Source organism: Buceros rhinoceros, unplaced genomic scaffold (genome assembly GCF_000710305.1).
Source record: "Buceros rhinoceros silvestris isolate BGI_N320 unplaced genomic scaffold, ASM71030v1 scaffold2619, whole genome shotgun sequence".
Lineage (NCBI taxonomy): Eukaryota > Metazoa > Chordata > Aves > Bucerotiformes > Bucerotidae > Buceros > Buceros rhinoceros.
Window position 1 is genome coordinate 96618 of NW_010431965.1, and position 11434 is coordinate 108051.

The following is an 11434-nucleotide window of genomic DNA, read 5'->3' on the forward strand; positions in this document are numbered from 1 at the left end:
GCTTATATGTAATGAAGTAACTACCAAATTGACCTCAAAATAGAAAATAAACCAATATCAGCAACAGCAAAACCACCTGATTTTGTCACCTGCTCAAATGCTAATCCCACTGGTCATCAATGGAGCGGAATCATCTGAATCTAAATTATGGGCCTTTCTTTCCACTCTATTAAGGAGTCTAAATTTGACGGCATTAGCATCACTCCACTGAAAAACAGGAAGTTAATTAATCTTTCTCAGAACCAATACTTGTAGTTCCAAGAAGCCAAATTATTCCTTTGTGCAGCAGCAACACAGAGTCACTGGAGCAGACTTTCCCTTCTGAACTGATCACTGAAGTCATCTGGGCTTGTCACAGAACTTCTGATAGGAGTGCCACCACTGTAAAATAACATTACGAGCTTCTCTTCCGAACCAACATGAGCCTTCTGATAGGTGCGACTTGAAATGCTTGGAAAAACAAAAACAACCTGGCAATTCCAACAGCAAAGTGTTAAAATAACAAGGTAAGCTTTTACTCATAGTCCACGTGGAAACTCCTACAGCAGTAACAGAAGCTCACGTATACGCATCCCTAGGAAAAGTACCATTTGTGTAGTAGCCGAAATACTATTGTAACAGGAAGTTAGTAAAAACTAAAATGTTCAAAAATAATGACCCATACTTACAAAACTATAAACTTTACTGAGCAAGTAAAGTTATTTTTATTGCTGTTCTTTCCTTCCGATGATGGAAAATTTGGTGTTCACATTTTCAGTTTTGTAGCAGTAAAGACAAAAGGCAAGGGGAAAGACACAGATCTTCCCAAGTGATGATTTCAGGAGGGGACGTGCTCATAATGCTCTTCTCTCTCATTCCAATAATTAACACTAACCATATATTAAAATATGGGCGATGCTACGGTTTTATCTTTGGTTAAGCAGAAGCGTTAGAGGTGTTTGAGCTTTAGTTTTAGTATAATGTCAAGAATCCCATTTCCTGGAAGCCATAACGACCTGGACTTCAATGAACGCAATGGTTTGTGTAATAGCTGACAAGATCTTTACGGAATTGCTGTAAGCATGTGATGTATGTATATAATATATCTTGAGTTAACCAGCAGTGACTTTTAGTAAGTTTAATTACTTCACTCTGTGACTTCCAACTGAAGACAGTGTTAAAAGAAAGGCCACTTCATAGAATAGTAAATAAACCCCCATAAATCACAAATATGTAGCACTTGCAAAACATCAAGTATTTTCTGAATTACTTACGCCCGAATTCTCTCTTTACAGTCTTTGACACCTTGTATAATCACAGCAACGAGCCCTAAAGGAATGGGACTTGTCAGATTTATTAGAAAACTGGAGTCATCAATGTGCTTTTTGGGCAATTAATACCATCCTTAATTTCTCCTGTTGTTGTTTAATCTGTAGCTGACAGATAACAAAACATCTTTTAAGTCTGTGAATAGTGTTTCTCCCTTTTAGGGACACCTGTATGAAGTATGTGTCAATTATCTTAATTAAAATCATGAGTGATTCTGACATTTAGAACATCAGTTTCTTCCTTTTAGCCGCCTTCTGGGGCTTAGTGCTCTAAAAGATCTCAAGCAGAAGTGATTCCTGTACTTTAATGTGATAGGAAGATAGAAATAGATGTTTGAAATTAAAATCCTATGACAAACTCAGGTGGGAGTACAGATAAACACCAAATAACTTTAAGGGAGCATCACTCCTGTAAAGAATGCAAGAGTGCGGGGATAGGAAACAACTGCAAAATTCTAAGACTGAACTGTTAGCTACAAATATCATAGAAAAGGCAACACAAACCTCCAAACCAGATGAATATCGGCAGTCTTTCACTTTTAAGCACACGGGAGAGTTTTGGAAGTAACACAAGCTAGTCCTCAAACAAAGATAAAACAGACTACAAATACCAGCTGCTCTGTGACCACGTCCTGAGGACACAGCTCTCTGTTTCCAACGACGACACGGACTCAGACCTTGTACTAATAAAAAAGTAATGAAAGGTCAAGATCACGTTTTTGTAATAACTTCTAAATCTCTGTGTGTTTGGAGTAATCCCTTCTACGGTCAGGTACTTCAGTTCAAACCAAACTTTATGGAAGTTTTGATATGACAATATTATGAGTTAGCTCAAAATATACAGATACTTTCAAAACTAATAAGCTGTGAAGAACACAGATGTTACTTTAAACTCTAAAATTAGGAAGGCATCGTTATAATTTGCAGGGTTCAGTTCTGACCAGTTTTCTAGATGATTCCTGAGAAAACAGGAGGGAGCCACATTGCTGGCTTAAAATTTCGGACAAAGTGTAGGTGATCTTCTTTGGCAATCATTCCAGTGGTCTAAAATGCATTAATATAAAAAAGCTGCATTCACCATTTGACAGTTGGGAGCGTGTTGAAAGTTTAAATTAATTACAGATTTCTTGGCACCCTGGATAAAGCCTCCAAGCTACAGTCACCATGAAAACACAGGGGGGTTTATGCTTTTTTAGACAAAGGTGTCATTGTGCAATTTAACCCATGGCACTGGTCAGAAAACTTTTTTTTGTCTCTTAGAAGTTGTAATGTGGCTCGGATTTCATCTCAGCAACGTGTCTACACCCTAGAGATGGAGGGTTTTGCATCCCCATTATCCTCTTTAAATAAGAGAGGATAAAATGGAATAAAATCACGAAACATACACTTGGTATCTGCATTAGATCAGTACACTCCTTCCTTCCTTGCACCCGATATCCCTTCTCTTGCTTTCATCACCCTTTACTTCCCCTGTTATCCTGCTCACTCACATGTTGGCTCATGCCCCGAATCAAGCCTCAGCTAGGAGGTCAGCGAATGCAGCAACGGCATTATCAGCTGGCTGGAATGGAAATTATCCATCACCCTTCTGACCACAAGCCTCAGCAGCTGCCATAAATCTGAATCCAGGGGAGCACCGATTTGTCGGTGCAGCCTTTCTCCCTTCCTTGGTTGTGACCCAACTGGAGCTCAAGGAAGGGCAGCAGCAGGGCTGCCCTAGATAATGCCTGGCTGGAGCAGACTGCAGCTCCCTCAGAGCTTCAGCGTTAATGGATGGCTGGTTTCACTTTACTTTTCTGCCAAGAGCTCAGGTTTGAATCACAGATAAAACAGAAACAGAACATTCTAGTTGTCGCCAATGAAGGCTCTTTCTCTGATTTCTCCCAGTCGGTATCAGGAAAAGCAGCACACGTGGTGCTCATGGTGTGCACGTCAACATTACTGCGGAAAAAGAAGAACTATGAGTTGGGATGATACTTAATGGATGGGGAAAAAGTAATCATAAACTCTCTGGCCTAAACCTATTGTGTAGGTGCAATTTTTTATTTTTCTCATTCCCAAACACACTGTGGGTACGCAGAAACAGTGTTCATCACCTTTGGGCTAGCTAGGAGTCAAGAGATGTGGATCACAGTTGATGTTTAGACGGGCTGCTCAGTCCTGGATGGACACTTCATCATTTCACACTCTCCTTTCCCCGCCCCACCCCTCCGAAGAAAGCAGCTAGCAACACTTTTCTTAATCACACATTTAGTGATGCTAATAATTCATCTACATAGAAAATCTGAGAACACTGACAGTGAGATATCCCAGAGCTAAAAGTTACCTAGTTGTACACCTTTGATCACCAATTACATCCAGCATTAACTTGTTAATAAACAACTGGGCATTTTGCTAAAGATAGGATCACCACAGTTGTAAACACAACATATCACAACTAGGCAAGGCTTAAAATAAAATGCTGCCTCTGATTCGGAGATCTAGAAGCCCTCTTTCCAGCAGGACAGCTGTCCATATGTAGACAGCCATGTCTAAGATATAGCAGGTTATCAGCTATTTATAGCTTTAATTTCCTAGAGATTCGAGAGGAAAAGCAACTGGTTCTGAACCTTTTTATTATTATTACTGTTACTTCATTATCATACACAGGTGGCAGAGCAAGAATTGCTTGTTTCAGCCAGATTTCTTTTTAAGGGGCTGTTGTGCCACTCACAGAAGCTCTAAAAACAATCAAAACAGAGTAAGACAGACTGTGCAGGTAATGGGACCAAGGGTAAAAAATAAATGTCACCAATCCTTTAGTCGGTAATTTCATGGTTAACTATGAATAGAAGATGGGGATGCATAAAACATGGCATCACAGCCTCTCTCACTAATCCCTGCCTCAGAGAAACTGAGCAATCTGCATATACATTTCTGCTAATCAAATATTAAAACAACCCTCTTGACATTGTGCTATGTTTCCTGTCACATCAGTCATTATCAAACCGACAGTTGGCTCTTTGGGATAAAACGACACTGCGCGAACACCTGAGGTAAGTTTTCCTGATAAAAAGGTTAAGAGTGCTAATACACTCATTATTGAGGCATTCTTGCCTACATTACTTGAGAACGATGCCCTTAAAATGTCTTTCTGCATGTTAATGTATCGCTTGTTTAAAAAATGGGGCAAAACCAGGCATGTCAACTATTAAAGAGAGAGGTGGGAGAGCGTTGCAAGCCAGCACCTTCTCCAAATCTTCCTGCTGGATGCCTTTGGCTTGTTCAGCTATTTATAATATATATCAAAATTTCTGGGGAAAAGGCATCTCAGTTATTGCGTTGCTCCAAATAGATGATTTGACACAGTATTTCAAAAGGGATAAAAATAAAAGTGTTGGAATGTAACCTATTTGTCCAGTATGGAGACAAAAAGAAAAGCCAGTCTGCCCGTACAGGGGTGCTGGTACAGCATGCTGGTGTGCACGGCCCATCTTGAACACTTCTTTGACATCTCATAATAAACATCAGGCTTTACAGCATGCTGAGAGGTTCAACTTTTTCAAATTTTTCTGGACAAACTGAAGACACCAGAGTAGGGGACTTAACTGTCTCTAAATTTCTAACATTAAGATGCAGTGTCAAACAGCAAGAAACAAAAAGAGGAGCCGTTACCTCTCCAAGCCTCCTCATCACTGGTCTTTATCATCACTTCCTGCTGGGACCTCCACTTCTACTGAGGGGAAAAGGGACACAGGTAGTCTAAGCAGAGGACAGCTTTGTCCTCATGCTGAGACAGGTAACACAGTGGAACACGCAGGAAGGCAGGAAGATAAGCAGTGCTTTCTTATGGTTTTTTTTTCCCCCACCTGGAGAGGTGAGAGTATGCACAACATGCTGGAATACGAAGACGTCCTTGATTCGGGACAACCATTAGGGAAGAAACAAACAAAACATACCTGAGGAAAAGTGTACGAATTGAAAAGAGGACGAGGGAAATCACAACAGAAAAATGCAGGAAGCAAGGATGGGATTTCTGACAGTGATGCCGGCAGACCAGTACAGCTTAGATAAAAAGGGAACGTGGCAGCATCTTCACTGTGCTAGAGAAGAACAGTAGGTAGTTTGGAATTGCTGAAATGGAAACGGTCTGGGATAGCACAAGCAAGGCTATTCTTAGAAGTTATTCCAAGTATGAAGCTGAGTTTCTGCAACAAGGCTGGAAAGGAAGAAACACATACTAAGAAAGACCAACAAAACAAAATGCTGGTGTCTCCATATGTAGCGGGTAAAGAAGAAAGAAGAGACAAAACCAGTACTATCATTCCAGGCAACAGGAGAGTGCGGTTATTCATTGCAACAGCTTGGGAGTGGGGATGGCAGGCTCCCAGAGGAGAGGAGTCAAGCGTTCTCCCCTGCCACAGACAAACCAAGGGATATGTGGGCAACATGCCCAGGAAGGTGAAAGAACTGATTCTAGAGGAGAGGACGGAGGTCACAGGCAGAGGAGTCTGTTTGGAAGCCAGCAGATGCAGTAGAAATCAACTGATCCAACTTGTTAACACCATAAAAATTGACAAATGGACCCTGGCAGAGAAAAAAAGAAAATGTTTTGCCATTTGCATTGGATGCAAGTGTTCCGTGGTGCCTAACTAATGCTGCCACTATCCACTCTGGCCTCCCACAACCTGGTAGCAAGCGGCACAGGCACTCATCAAGCACAGTGCCCACCAAAATCAAGAGCAGCGTCACCTGCAGAGCACAGCAGGCCCTGTGGAAACGGGAGGTAACATTTTTACACGTCTGAAACCAGCTTTGCTTCCTCTCCCACCATTAAGCATTTCTAGCATAATAATGCCCATTGCAAAGAATAAAACTTGGGCCCTTTGAGCTTTGTCCCATAAGAAAACTGGTCAGCTAGTTCAGACTGTTTTTCTTCCTGTCACATACCTATTAAATGCTCCAGACTGTTTAATGTGATAAAAATGTCTAGACTGTGTGACTGAAGGCTTCAAGAAGAGAGTTCTTTGCCCTTGGCTAGCAAACCCCTTTATTCCTTTCTTGGTAAGCACAGTAATGTGCGTGCTGTATTTCTGCAGACCACACTTTCTGCATATATGCGATAAATGCATTTCTGATGCCTTTATAAATCGCCTGAGATTTCAGAGCTGAGCTCACGGAAACGTGAAGATTAGGCACACTATATATATATACACACTTTATTTTATAGTGTTGCTTTGCAAGGGAAAATCTCGATCAAACATCGAAAATCTCGAACTATAATCAAAGTGCAGATGATGTTGAAGAAAAGAAGATGACAGAACACCTCCTACAGAGCAGTGAACAAGAAAAGCAGAAAAAGAACTGAAAAAGCTCTGTTAAGATTGATAAAGAGGAAGATGCTCTGCAGAGCAGGCTGTAAAGGTAGAGTTCGGGAAAAAAAAAAAACCCATGGACACATCAGAAAAAGTGTTACCACATGCAAATCAGTGTATTCAAATGCTTTGTGGCCCCTGGTTGCCCTCAGTCTTTAGCAGCTGCTTATTTTTGTATAACAAAACTTCTGACATAATTACGATCACTCTAAACTTAGATGCAAGTACACAATTTATACTAAAAATATTCCTGGCAGTGAAATTACCCAGCACAACTGGTACACACCCTTCAGCCCTTTCTTTTCAGGCACTATGAATCTGTGGAGCGGGTCATGGTCAACGAACAGGTGCCTCTGATTCCTGCCAGCATGTATGACATACCGTGGAACACGCTCGAGAAGAAACCCTATCCCCGGAGGCCACTCCCATAGCCGACTCCCATAGGAAACACGACTTGCCAAAAGAATTAATGCCCAACGTGATGTGACTTTAGCACAGTCACAACTGGATTGTCTAATCACGTATCAAAGTCCCTCTTCCCATCTTCCCGTACCCATTAGTTCCCAGAGCAGTCTTAACATCTGGAGGATCATTTTCTGTTTAAACTGCTCTTTGTCCTCTTCCAAGGTCTTAACTCTTGTTCTCTGTGATCAGACCACAGAACACGTGGCTTGTCAGGAAGATCCGTGTAGTACAGACCCACTGAGCCCTTCTGCTTTCCATCCCCCTTAAGGTACTACTTTCCCTGAGCTAGTCACAGTGTTGCCCACCCCTCGCTGTTAAAAGCAAGAATGGGGTTTTCCAGCATCACCAGGGAAGGTGACTGTGTTGTTTCTGAAGGACTCGGATACTCTTCATTTACACTGTACAACAGAGAACAGACCGAGCTAGGTGCCAATGTCTGAAACGAGTCTGCCGTGAAATTACTACACGCACAAGTCAGAAGCTTGGATCAGGAAGGTGGCTTTACTTTTTGTCTGCTTGTTTAAGTAAATATTAATATAGGTTTTAGATCGATAAATATTTCCTTTTGTCAGCACACTCTCCTGCGATCGTTGTTTCAGTACAGTTCCCATGTCAGAGGGTGCTTTGCATAATCGAGGCACTGCTGAATTAAATCTCTTCTTTACTCCATATATTCACAGTTCCTTCGGGCATCTGAGTGAAACTGCACATGCGGGGAAAAGGGACTGGGCCCAGCTGGTGTCTCTCTGGAAAGCCCCATGCCCTCACAAGTCACACCGAGACCAGCCTGCAAGTTTTTTATGCTGAGCAGCTGGCAGGAGCCTCCTGAAGGCAGGCACCCAGGCTGTGCTTACTGAGATACCAGCTTGCTGGCAGGGTTTTCTTGGATGGGAGACAAAAGCAGCACAGGGAATAGAGAGGCTACTGCTTCTCCGGAATCAGAAGTGGCTGGCAGAGAACCAGAAAGAACAGATTTTATAATTACAGCTTTCCCTTCCAAAGTTGTATTTCTACTGTTTTCTCCTAAATCTTGATAGCATGGGCTAGTTAAAGGTTAATTTACAATATTGTTCACTGCAGTATGCAAACTAACATGCCTGAAGGTTTGTGTGTAAGAAAGCGTGAACTAACTGTGGCCACTTCAGAGCATCCTTGATTAACCACACTAAGGGCACGGATACCTGTTAGCTTTGTAAACAGGCAGCGCAGTGGACACTGCTCTCCTAAAGCTATCTGTTACCAGTGTGTGCTGGAGACAACCACTTATCAGAGGTAACCAGAGTAACCTAACTGCAGAAAAACCAGCAAAATGCAACACACAGCTGCTTGTTCAGAGTGCCAGCAAAAAATGAGCCCTTTGAGTAGTCGGGGATGATAAAAGGAGATGATCCAACCCTCTGCTGCTGAGAATGGTCTTAACCCCTCGCTTCTGCTTCTTTTTGGATGATCCCAGACCTGCTAACCCAAGTGATCCCAGCTTAGCCAGTCCAACTTTGTATGGCGGTGGAAAGCTGTTCACTTGTTATTTTCTGCTAGCTTCATGCACTGTATCCTGGTCACGCAGGAGTCACGACCACGAGCAGCATGGAGAAAACACTGGCAGTGTGTGACCAAGAGAAGCAAGAACACAAACTTCTTTGGTGGCAGCAAATTGCAATACTGGGCCAGCCGGGCTGGTCTCACACATGCTACTGGGAAGGACCACAGTGATTTTGAAAATTGGTTGACGTTGAGACTGCTCTCTCTCAGCACTGATTCTCTGCAGTCCACTACTGCAGACTACAGTAATTTTCTCCAAGACTCCTCAGTAATACTTGTCTGTCTTCAATTAATAGTCTGCAGTTACCAAATCGTCCACGAATTCCTCCATCCTGGCAGCACTGCTGTAATACCCATTTTCACAACATAACTGCTCCTAGGTAACGTATCAAGATGGTGAAAACGTAGGTCGCTGTAGCAGTGACCTTCTTCCCACTACAAGCCTCTCCAGGCAGGTGCACTGTAAGGTAAGCTATAAGGTAAGACTACTTCAGCAAAGCATGGGTGAAATCCAAACCGCGGGTTTCTACTCAACCCTTTAAAATTGAAAGTTTACTTGAATAAAACAACTGTTTACGCTGAAACCGAAACTCAGGCAACTGAAGCAAATCCAGCTGTGAAAAAAAACCCCACACATTTTTCCCCCGCTGACTCTGACCTGCGTTCAGTGTACACACCACTTCTCTGGAAGGACCCAAGAGATTCCTATTAGGAATTTGAAGGCAATGTTTCAGTGTAAGTAACCTGCGTGCTAGATTCGAGTGACCCATCTCAAGAACGTCTTGAAGGGCATGTCAAACCTATTTTTCTCTTATTCTATAAAAGACATAAGCAAACAATGATAAAAGTCAACATAAAGAGATGAAATAAATCTGCTCAGACAACTTCCAGGAAGAGGCTGGTGCCTCTGTTATAAACAACGGCACAGAGAAGTGGGATGGTGGGAGACCTGGGAGGTGCACAGGATGATCGGAACGTGCATTCTGCAGGCCAAGGAGCAGCCAGTATGTGAGCCACAAACTGCGTGAGACAGTTTGATCACAATTTTCACATTTTCTGCTTTACCCAAAGCTCTTGACAGCACATGATTAAAGATGAATCTCTGCATCCATCTTCCACACGTTTGTAGATAAACCTTGGAAATCAGACTTGACTGACTCCGAAATATCATTAAGGTCAGAGACTAATGAATGCAAACACACACACCAAAATTTTCCTTGCTGCTTTTGGGTGCTGCTTGAGTAGTTGTTTGCAGAGTTTAATACACCTCTGGCTGCATGAAGAGTTTGAAGCTCTAGCAGTAACAGGCATTTCTCAGCAATATAAGGGACAGAGGCACCTTGCGTGTCTTAAGTGGTACATCTCAAACCATCACTAGAATTGTATTTCAGTCACCTTTGGATGGAGGAGGACAAAAAAAATAATGTTGCTTGCCAAACACATGAGATCAGTACAGAATGAACCTCAGAGAAGACAGCTTATAGGTTCAAAGAAAAAAAAAAAAAAAAAAAAAAAAAAAAAAAAAAAAAAAAAAAACAAAACCAACCAACCAACCAGTCAGAAGGACAGGGTGATGCTGAATCCAGAACCTGGGAAATCTCCACATGAAAGTAACCTAATATCATTTGGTCTGGTTGTGCGAATTTTCCTCAGCTTGTAAATCTCTGCCATTTATAAAGGTCTTTGTACAGTTTCAAAGTAAATGGAGTCAATAATATTTTTTAAAATAGTGCTCTAATGCTGATCCAAAGTATGGCAAGAAAACAGCGCAGAGGCTGAAAACCCAGTGGGCGTATACCTTGATGAAGAACCAGATGACATGGCCTAACTTTTGATTTTCCTCCCAGGGCTGTCTCTCCCACTTAAAGTAATTTATGCCTTACTAGCAGGTCTTACTAAATTGCATTGTCTGTTTTGAGAAGGATGAATACAACAGAACGTTACCTCAAACCATACAGAGCGCAGGGATTCCATTTCTGCTAAACTGATTCGCGGCGCCTATTTTCCTGTAGCCAATAATAAAGAATTAGCAACAGGAATAGATATTGTTACTACCGATATTAACCAGATACCATAAGCAGAAGAACAGTGAGGAATATTGGTGGAATGAACCGCAAGTGACAAACCTTGAGGAAGGTTCCTATGTATTGTGGACAACACGAGAAGCAATTCGACTGAAGATAATTAATAACATTACTGCGGTCGTGGATCCATTACACTGACCACGTTTTAACACCACATAATCTTGTTTCAGGATTAGAGAATGTAGCTAAGTTAACAGGCACTGAGAAAGAATACAGTGTATTTTTTAAAGATTAGCAAGGTATTCTTATGTAACATCTTCATTTCACCTTGTGCCTTCCTGGTGATAAATTCTCGTTGTATCCACCTGAGGTACACCCTTCACATCTACACAGTGCCATATTTAACACCGCCTCTCGGAAAGAAGGGAGAGGAATTAAAGCTCATTTGGTTCATTCCCTACTCCTATGTAACATAAATTCTTCTGCTTCGCAGCAACACAGTGACAAATCTGTGCTTAAGTCTTTTATTTATTGAAAAAAATCACTGAAATAAATTTCTGATGAGCAGACAATGGCAATAAATGGTAAAGAGGAAAAACAAACAGTAAATTGAAGAGAAAATACTAGACAGTGCTAGTGAATCCAAAGACATTTTCTCCATCCAAATCTTATAACAAATAGTACAATTTTACCCTTTTTAGAGCCTGATAATCTTATTTTTATTTTATCCTTCAGCTTCTTGAAA